We start from the raw sequence: 9661 nt of genomic DNA on the forward strand, positions 1-9661 counted from the left end.
CTCCTCCAGGTCTCCCACATGTGTGCAGGGTCCCAAGGATTTGGACTGACATCAACTGCTTTTCCAGGCCACAAGCAGGGAGCCGGATGGGAAACGGGGCCGCCGGGATATGAACCAGCACCTGTTTGAGATTCTAGCGCATGCAAGTCAAGGACTTAAGCTGCTAGGCTACTGTGCCAAGCCTAATTTGTCTCTCTCTCCTTCCTTGCTGAACTTTGCCTTTCAAATAAAGACAAATAAAAAAACAAAAACCACCCGCTTTCCATTTTGGAAGGACTTATTCTGATTTCTTTCTTTCCTGTGTCATGTTCCGCCTTCTCTATTGTTAGTAGCTGTGTTTCAGCTCTATTGCTAGTAACTGTGTTTCAGGGCCTCACTATTGCAGTCCAGCTGTCTCCACCCCCTTTGGGTGGGGTCCAGCCCTCTCAGCTGTCCCACCCTGGCACGCTGTTTCAGCTCTTGCCTCTCCCGCCTGCGAGGCCCTGGTGCCTCCAAGCAGGGGCTCTGTGGTGTCCCAGGCTGGGGCTGAGTCACACTGACAGTGCATTTCAACGTCATCCTTCCGATGCATGCTTATTTTGCTCTCATCTGAACTTGCGCACAGCACCTCTGTGGCCGACCTTGAACTCATGGGGAGCGGGAACAGTTTTCTCACTCTTGAGGGTCCTTGTTCCCTCCTTGGTTGTTTACGGTAGCTGAGGCAAAGATTTGGGTTCAAGTAGTTTTTTGGGGGGAGGTTCAGCACATTTGGGCCATGCCAGGGACGGGGACAGCCAGTGAAGGTGTACTGTGAAGGCAGCTGGGCAGTGATGAAGATCACAGGCCTTGAAATGACATCCACCCGGGTGTGAGAGAGAGAGCTTGGGAATTCCCATGAAAGCACTTGAAAAAGGCGTGTGGTCCAGCTGGTTATCACCACCTGCAGTGCTGACACATCAGAGTGCCTGAGTCGTAACTGAACCACTTCCCATCCGGCTCCCTGCTTGTGGCCTGGGAAAGTATTTGAGGACAACCCAAAGCTTTGCGTCCCTGCACCCACATGGGTGCTTGTGGCTTGGGATCAGCTCAGCTCTGGCCATTGCAACCATTTGGGGGGGAATGAAACAGAGAATAGAAGATCTCTCTGTTTCTTCCTCTTTGTCACTCCGCCTTTCAACAATTATTTCTTTTTAAAAAGATGTTTATTGGGTCTGACGTGATGGCTCAATTTGTTAATCCTCCCCTTACATGTGCTGGAATTCCATATGGACACCTGTTCCTGTCCCGGCTGTTTCGCTTCCCATCCAGCTCTCTTTTTGTGGCCTGGGAAAGCTGTAGAGGACGGCCCAGATCCTTGGGATCCTCCACCTGTGTGGGAGACCTGGAAGAAGCTCCTGGCTCCTGGCTTTAGATTGGTTTAGCTCTGGCTGTGTGGACATTTGGGGGAGTGAACCAGTAGATGGAAGATTTTTCTTGCAGTCTCTCCTTCTCTCTGCAAACCTGTCTTTCCAATTAAAATAAAACTTTTTAAAGTGATTGTGAGCTGCTTCTGGCTGTGAGTTGGATGCTCGCTGCTCTGCGGTGTTGGCTTGCTGGTCTGCAGGGAGAGCAGCTATCCAGCAGAGGGGCGAGGTGGGGAGAGAAGGCGCCAGGGTGCTTTGTTTCTAGATTCCCAGTGGCTGACATTGCTGCAATACACATTCTTTAAAGAACAAATGTACTGAAGACTTTGAACGAATGCGTGAGGACTTTGTTCATTCAACAGAAACGGTCCAGCAGGGGATTGAATCAGCTGCAGTGATCCGTCTCTAGAGGAAATAATTTTTCTTGATAAGAGAGCTTCATTTTCAGGCAGCAAAGGGGAAGTGAGGAGAAACCGAGAGCAGGAAAGGGGAACTTCATGATTCAGCTCAGCCTGCTGTGAAATCCATGCCACCCGGCTTCCGCCTTGTCCAGGCCCGGAGTGGCCCACTGCTCCGGTGTTGTCACAGGATGTGCTGGCCAGTGTTCGGGCTGGAATCACCACAGTGCGTAGCCCAAGCTGGAGAGTACATTCTGAACGCCACTGATGACCATTTCATTCGTACTGGGTGCTGTGTCCTGAGATCCGTGCCTTCTCCTTGAGGTTTTTGGATGAGGAGAACTTGGCCATTTGCGGCCATTGTCTCAAGATTTCCTTTTCTTCCTGGACATGCCTCAGTCAGAGAACACAGTGTACGTCCTTTCTGCCCTTTTTGTGCTGTGGTTTTTGTCAAAGGCATTTTTGTGTTTAAAGAGCTATATTCTGTTTCTGAGAGTTAGTTGTCAACGCACCTCTATTAATGCTGCCTTATCAGTTCCACTCATTCCTATCTTCATAACCAAACCTGAGCCACAGTTTTCTAGATATTTTCAAGATCTAGGTCCTCCCCACCCCTCCTTCTTTCCTCTTCTCAGATTCTGATTTGTTTCTGGACTCCGTGCCTTACCTCTGAGACCTTTCTGCCCTCTCTCCCCCTACACAGCTTTCTTTCTCAAGCTTGTGGCCAGCGATCTCCAGCCTGAGGTTCCTGGGATCCCCATGATCCCTCTTGCAGCCACACTTCCTCTTGCTCTGTGCACAGGAAATGTCTAACTCAGATGTTCCCCATTCTAGACGCAAGGGCCAGCCTCTTTCCCTACCCTGTTGCAGGCTAGGGGAAGGCCCAGGTGTGCAAACTGCTGTCATGTTTCTCCGCCCACTGCATGATTGTGCCCCTCCCCATCTCGCCCCCTGGGCGCTGCTTGCTGCCTTCCTTCCCCCTGCCCCTCAGTCCCCTCGTGCCTGCACCTGTCCTGTCAGGTCTCCCTCCCTACCTTGTTTGCTGGCTCCTTGTCCTCCACATAACTGCATGGTGGTCTGTTTTGTCTTTTCCTAATCTAAAATAAGTGTTTAAGCCAGGGAGCTAGCTATAGCTATAAACATAAGAATAACTATAGGTCCATAGAGATCTCCCATCTCGTAGCTCACTGAATGTCCTCAAAAGCCAAGACCAGGCTAGGCTGAAGCCGGGAGCCAAGAGTTCCATCCAGGTCTCCCATGTGGGTGCCAGGAGTCTGGCCCCTTGGGCCATCTGCCATTGTTTTCCCAGGCCATTAGTAGGAAGCTGATGGAAAGTGGAGCGGCCATAACTGAAACCAGTGATCACATGGGATGCCCATTGTTCCACTTGGGACCCAGGGCTATGGCTTCTCTCTTCCCAACAGAATCTCCATTTCTTGCCTTCATCTACACAGATCAATGACTGCTGCCTACCAGTGGTGGGGAAACTTGTTCTGCCAAGGGCCATTTGGATATTTATAATATCAAGCATGGTCTATACAAAATTATCAACCCAAGAATCAGCCTACTATATGAATTTATTAATTTTCAAGTCCTGCCTGGGCTTGCCTTGGCCGGGCCAGACCAAATGGTGTTTCTAGACTTCTACAGCCAAGGGGCAGATGTTCCCAACCCATGGGATGCTTGAAGTTTGCTTCACTTATCATTCTCAAAGAAACTTGCCACACAAAGATCCACCCTCCTGGCAAGTCCCTGGGAAGTACAAAGAATAATACCTCAGTTTTCCATTGTGCCAGTTTGCCAAGAAAGGCTCCATGAGAAAGCTATCCCCAGCCACTGGGGGTCAGCTGGGGATTAAGCTCCTAGCTCTGTAACCTTGTGACCTGTGTCAGGTTACTCTCTGAGCCCCTCTGCCATCAGCTGGAGAGTGGGTTATGGACGGCACTCCTTGGGATTGATAGAACAACCAAGATTGCAGGATCCAGACCCAGCTTGATAGAGTAAGAGGTTGGGGTCCTCACCTAGAACGCGCGGGGATCCCATATGGGTGCGGGTGCTAATCCCGGCAGCCCCGCTTCCAATCCAGCTCCCTGCTTGTGGCCTGGGCTTACGGCTCTGTTGGAAGCATTTGTGACTTGTCCACCTCTTTCCTCAAGTGAGCAGGCAGAGAACCAGCCATGGTGCAGGTCAGAGAAACAGTCCTATCACAGGCTTCGCTTCGTGGGAGTCTCAGGGTTTCCACTGCTGTCATGTTAGGGGCAGGTCACTTGCACGTTGGCAGTAATCATTTAGTCATCCTTAAGGCGGTTCAAGGGGTGAAAGCAGAAGTAGCTCAGGGCTTGACCTGACCAGCTCAGGGAAGAAAACCACTATTTTTCTTGAAATAGCACACAAAGGGAGTTAGTTATCTTGGCTGACACAAGAGAACCAAATCCTCTGTTGGGGTGGGGTGGATTGGGGGGAGGCAGAGGTGGAAAAAAGTACATAAGCCATCTGCTATTGCTTCCCCAGGTGCATTAGCAGGAAGCTGGAACCTGGAGCAACGCTGAGACTCAAAGCCCAGCCTGTGGGATGCGGGTCTCTTGAAGCAGCATCTTAGGCACTGTGCCCAAGGCTGGCTCCTTACTCTGAGGTTAAAATTCCATCCTGTGTCCTCGTGTATACCACAACTTGCTCATTCACTCATTCATCAGCAGACACTTGGATGGTTGCTACAGCTGGCTATTGTGAATTATACAGCTAGGAACAAGGGAGTGCAAATATCTCTTTGAAGCTATGCTTTCAAGTATTGATGTGCGATTGCTGGATCACATGCTGACCTATTTTTGATACACTGATTTTTTTTTTTTTTTTTTTGCTGAGAAGCTGTATCATTTTACATTCCCGCCAACAGTACATGAGAGTTCCAATTTTTCCACATTCTTGCTAATACTTGCGTCTTCTTCTTCTTCTTCTTCTTTTTTTTTGAACTACTGTTCTGTAGAATTTCACACCCTTGTGGGTGTGGGGTAACGTGGTTTTGATTTGCATTTCTCTAACGTTGGGTGATATTGAAGATCTTTTCATGTGCTCTTCGGCCATTTATATGTATTTGCAGAAATATCTATTCAGGTCCTTTGCTCACTTTTTGAATTAGGCTGTTTATCTTTTCTTATTTTGGGGTTTTAGACATCTTCGGTATATTGCTGATATCAATCCCTTGTCAGTATATGATTTGATTTGATATATGATTCTCTCCCATTCTGTGGGTTGCTTTTTGACTCTATGGTTTGTGCTTATCGAGAACGAAGACTTGTAAGTTTTACGAAGTACAACTTTCTATTTTTTCTTTTGTTGCCTCTGCCTTTGATGTCTTATTCATGAAATCATCACCAAGTCCAACACTCCTAAACTTTTCTTCCAAGAGTCCAGTTGTTTTAACTACTATGCTTGGGTCTCTGATCTTTTTTAAGTTCATTTTTTATAGATGATGTTAGCAAGAGTTCGACTTCTTTTTTTTTTAAAGATTTATTTATTTATTTATTTATTTATTTATTACAGTCAGATATACAGAGAGGAAGAGAGACAGGAAGATCTTCCATCTGATGATTTACTCCCCAAGTGAGCATAACAGCCGATGCTATGCTGATCCGAAGCCAGGATCCAGGAACTTCTTCCGGATATCCCACACATGTGCAGGGTCCCAAGGCTTTGGGCCGTCCTTGACTGCTTTCCCAGGCCACAAGCAAGGAGCTGGTTGGGAAGTAGAGCTGCTGGGATTAGAACCAGTACCCATATGGGATCCCGGTGCGTTCAAGGCGAGGACTTTAGCTGCTGGGCCATGCCGCCAGGCCCAAGAGTTCGACTTCTTAAAGTCTTTTAGAAATGCTGCTTGAGCTGGACCTCCTCAGTGGCTTAGACGGAGCAGTGGACAGCATATGCAGAAGCACATGGGGGCTATGACAGTCCGTTGGAGTCTGCAGAGGACACCTGGTACCATATCAAAGGACAGAGGACAAATTGATCAACTACCCCAGTGAATATCTGGGCCAATGGAGACTCTAAGGTAGATTATGTTAACTAGTGGATTCTGGAGAGATTTCATCGTGCCTGGAGTGGCGAGATTGGCAATACTTCAGAACTGTTGAACGATCAAAACCTCTTGAGTAGGACCCTTGGAGCATGCTCCACAGCAGGGATCCTGGGATGGCGTCTGGTGGCTGTCCTCCATCCCAGGGTTCAGAGGCGTTTGGGAGGCTGGGTGTGGCTTCACTCCTTATCTTCCTCTTTCCCCCAGATATAGGAAGGAAAAAAAAAAGAATGTGGAAATAATGGTCTCACCCCGCTTCCTGTAGCCCTTGACCCTTATCACCCTAATCAACTATGTAAAAATCATCCAAAATAAAAATAATTATCTTTAAATAAAGAAATGCTCTTTAGTTTTCGTTGTCACCCTCTCATATCTTTGGTTAATCCCAATTACTTTTATCCCGCCCCCCCCCTTTTTTTTACAACAGCTTCAAATGGATTTTAAAAATCTTTTTTATTTGTATTGTTCATTCTTAACACCGTCGGTAGGGTGTTGATCTTGCCTTTTGCCATTTTGATGAGTTCACTTATCAGTTCTAGAAGCTGTCTTTTTGTGAATCCTTAGGCTTTTCTACATTTAAGATCATGTTGTTCTTGAACAAGGATCCTTTTTCTTCTTCCTTTTCAGTTTAGATGACTGTTTTTGCCCTTGACTTACTGGTGACTAATAGTGACGGACATGGGCATTCTTGCCCTGTTCCTCATTTTAAGAGTTTCCAACCATTCACTAATGAGCATGATGTTTGGTGTGAGGTATTATATGCCGATTTTGTCATGTTGAGTTAGTTTCCTGTTGTTCCTGCCGAACAAAATGCTGACTTTTGTCAAGTGCTTTTTCTGCATTAATTGAGATGATGAGTTTGCAAATAATGTTCATAAGGGTTAGGGATTGGTAGTTTTTGTTTAAAGAGATTAATTTATTTGTAATGCACTGGAGTTGCACAGGTTCATTCCTCAAATAATCACAAAGGGAAGGGATAGGTCAAAGCCTGGAGCTTCATCTGGGTCTCCCACTTGGGTGCAAGGGCTCAAGCACTTGGGCTATCCTCTGTTGCTTTCCCTGGCTCATTATCAGGGAGCTGAATTGGAAGTGGAAAGATGGGGACTTGAGTTGGCACCACGTGGGAAGCTGGCACTGCAGATGTCTGCTGAACATGCTTCACCACAGCACAGGCCTCATTCTTTTCTTGTATTGTTGTCTGGTTTTGGTATCAGGGTAATGCTGGCTTTGTAGAATGAGTGAAGGGCTCTTCCCTCTTGAGTTTTCCAGAAGGATTTCAGGATTGGTGTTCACATTCTAAATGTCTGGTAGAAAGTACGCTGAGGTCATCAGATATAGTTTTGTTTTTTTTTTTTAATCTGGAACCTGTCTTTAAAAAACTTATTATTTGAGGGGGAAGAGGGAGACAGTGGATTTGGGGCTCAGTCAGGAGGCAGAAAGGAATCCCAGTCTCCCACGTGGGTGGCAGGAACCTGACGACTTAAGCTATCATCTGCTGTCACAAATGCCTGGTCCTTAGCAGAGCAGCTGGGTTTGGCGCTGGCTCCACTCCTAACTCCAGCCAGACATCTTGACTCCTGGGCCACACACCTGCCCTCCTGGGAGATTAGTGATGATGGAATCCATCTATTCTAGTTGTAAGTTGTAGGTCTATTCAGATTTTCTACTTCTTAGAGGTTTAGTCTTAGTAGATTTTTTATTCTTAGTAATCTATCCAGGTTACCTTGGTTGTTCAATTTGTGGACATAACATTTTTTATAATATTTTTTGGTAATCCTTTTCCCTTATAGAATGAATAGTAATGTCTCCATTTTAATTTCCAATTTAAGAAGTTTAGGTATTCTCTTTTTTGTTAGCTTACTTGTTCTGATATTTTTCTATTTAGTTTATCTCTCCCCCAATCTTATTACTTCCTTCCTTCCTTGTTCTGGCTTTGGCTTTTCTTCTTCGTATTCTGGCTCTTTAAGTTGAAGTATCAGGTTGTTGATTTGAGATCTTTCTGATTTCCTAATGTGCTTATAGCTATAATTCTTCCCTTTGCCATTGATTTTGTTGCATTTCACTAATTTTGGTGTGCTGTGTTTCATTTTCACTCCGAAGTATCTTCTAATTTCTCTGGTGATTTCTGCTTTGATCCATTTGCTGTTTAAGAATGTTTAATTTCTACAGGCTTGCAAATTTTACCATTTGTGATTAGAGATGACACTTTTTTGTGTCATATAGGTCTTTTACAAATCTGCAAACACTTCCAGATTTATTCGCTTAAATTTATTTAAAACATAAGAAGGAGACCGGTATAGAGACATCTTCCATCTGCCGGGTCATCTCCATCCACCTCCCAATGCCTGCAGCAACAGGGCCAGGCAGAAGCCAGGAACCTGGAAGTTGATTTGGGTCTCTGTTGTGAGTGGCGGGGACCCGAGTCCTTGTGCCATCACTTCTCAGGCTGCACACTTGCAGGAAGCTGAAATTGGAAAAAGAGCAAGGAAGCAAACCAGGGCACGCTGACATGAGATGGAGAGATCCCAGAGTCCCAGCCATTGCTGCAAAAGCTCAACTCTTTAACATCTATCAAGACTTCATGTATGGCCTATGATCTGTTTTGGAAGCTCCTGGCTCCTGGTTTTGGATTGGCTCAGCTCTGGTTGCGGCCACTTGGGGAGTGAACCGGTGGATGGAAGATCTTTGTCTCTCCTTCTCTCGGTAAAATCTGAGTTTTCAGTAAATAAATCTCTCTAAAAAATACGTAAAGCCTGTTTTGTCTGTTAGTAAGCCCTCTCCTCTTCTCTTTGGTTGTGATTTACTTGTGTGATTTGGTTGTTTCATGTACTTGTGTCCTTGGATCTAAAGTGAGGCTCCTTGGGGTTGACATTTTGGGGCAATGGGTTAAGCCACTGCTTGCAAAACTGTGCTCTGTATTAGAATGCTACTTTGAGTCCTGGCTACCCCATTTCCCATCTAGCTTCCTGCTGGTGTTCCTAAACACCAAGAACTTCAACCATCCACGTGGGAGACCAGGATAGTTTCTGGTACCTGTCTTCATTGTGACCCAGTCTGGTCGTTGTAGCCAGTTGGGGAATAAACCAGTGTATGGAAGAACTCCTTCTAGCTGCAACTTTACCTTTCAAATCAATCAATCAGCCTATTGATCTTTAATCTGCTGCTTAAAAAATAAAATGACTGGGACTGGGCCATGTTGACGTGAGGAGCCTATAACTTCATCCAGGTCTCCCATAGGGTGGAAGAAATCCAAACACTTGGTCCATTATTTGCTGCTTTCCTAGGTGAATTAACAGGTAGCGGCATCAGAAATAGAAGTGCTGGGACTTGAACTGGTGTTTATATTGGATCTAGTGACTTAATTGGCTATATTACAGCCCTAATCTCTTTATTTCTATTTTGTTTGTATATTGCTTTCTTGATTTTCTTTACATCTTTAGTTCTTTAAACATCTTTAAGGCAATTATCTTAAAGTCTTTGTCCAGTAAGTCTGCTCCTTGGATTTTTTCTGGGTGATTTCTGTAGGTTTATCTTTTTTTTTCATTTGGATTTTCCTTATTTGTATGCCCCCTTCTTTTTTGTTGTTGTTTTAAAATTGAATGTTTGCATCTTATAATGTAGGAACTCTGGATATTAGATTCTCCCACTTTCCCATGGTTTCTTGCTATATTTTGGTTTTGTTGGGTTATGGTTTTTGACTGCTGTCAGTTGTCTGTGCCGGGGATCAGCCTGAGGTGGAAACTTTGGGTCTTTGCTTTTCTGAACCTGTGCATTTTCAGCATGTGGAGTAGCTTTCTTTTCTTTCTTTCTTT

The sequence above is a fragment of the Ochotona curzoniae genome, unplaced genomic scaffold, assembly GCF_017591425.1.
Source record: "Ochotona curzoniae isolate NIBS_2020 unplaced genomic scaffold, NIBS_Ocur_1.0 contig_2321, whole genome shotgun sequence".
Lineage (NCBI taxonomy): Eukaryota > Metazoa > Chordata > Mammalia > Lagomorpha > Ochotonidae > Ochotona > Ochotona curzoniae.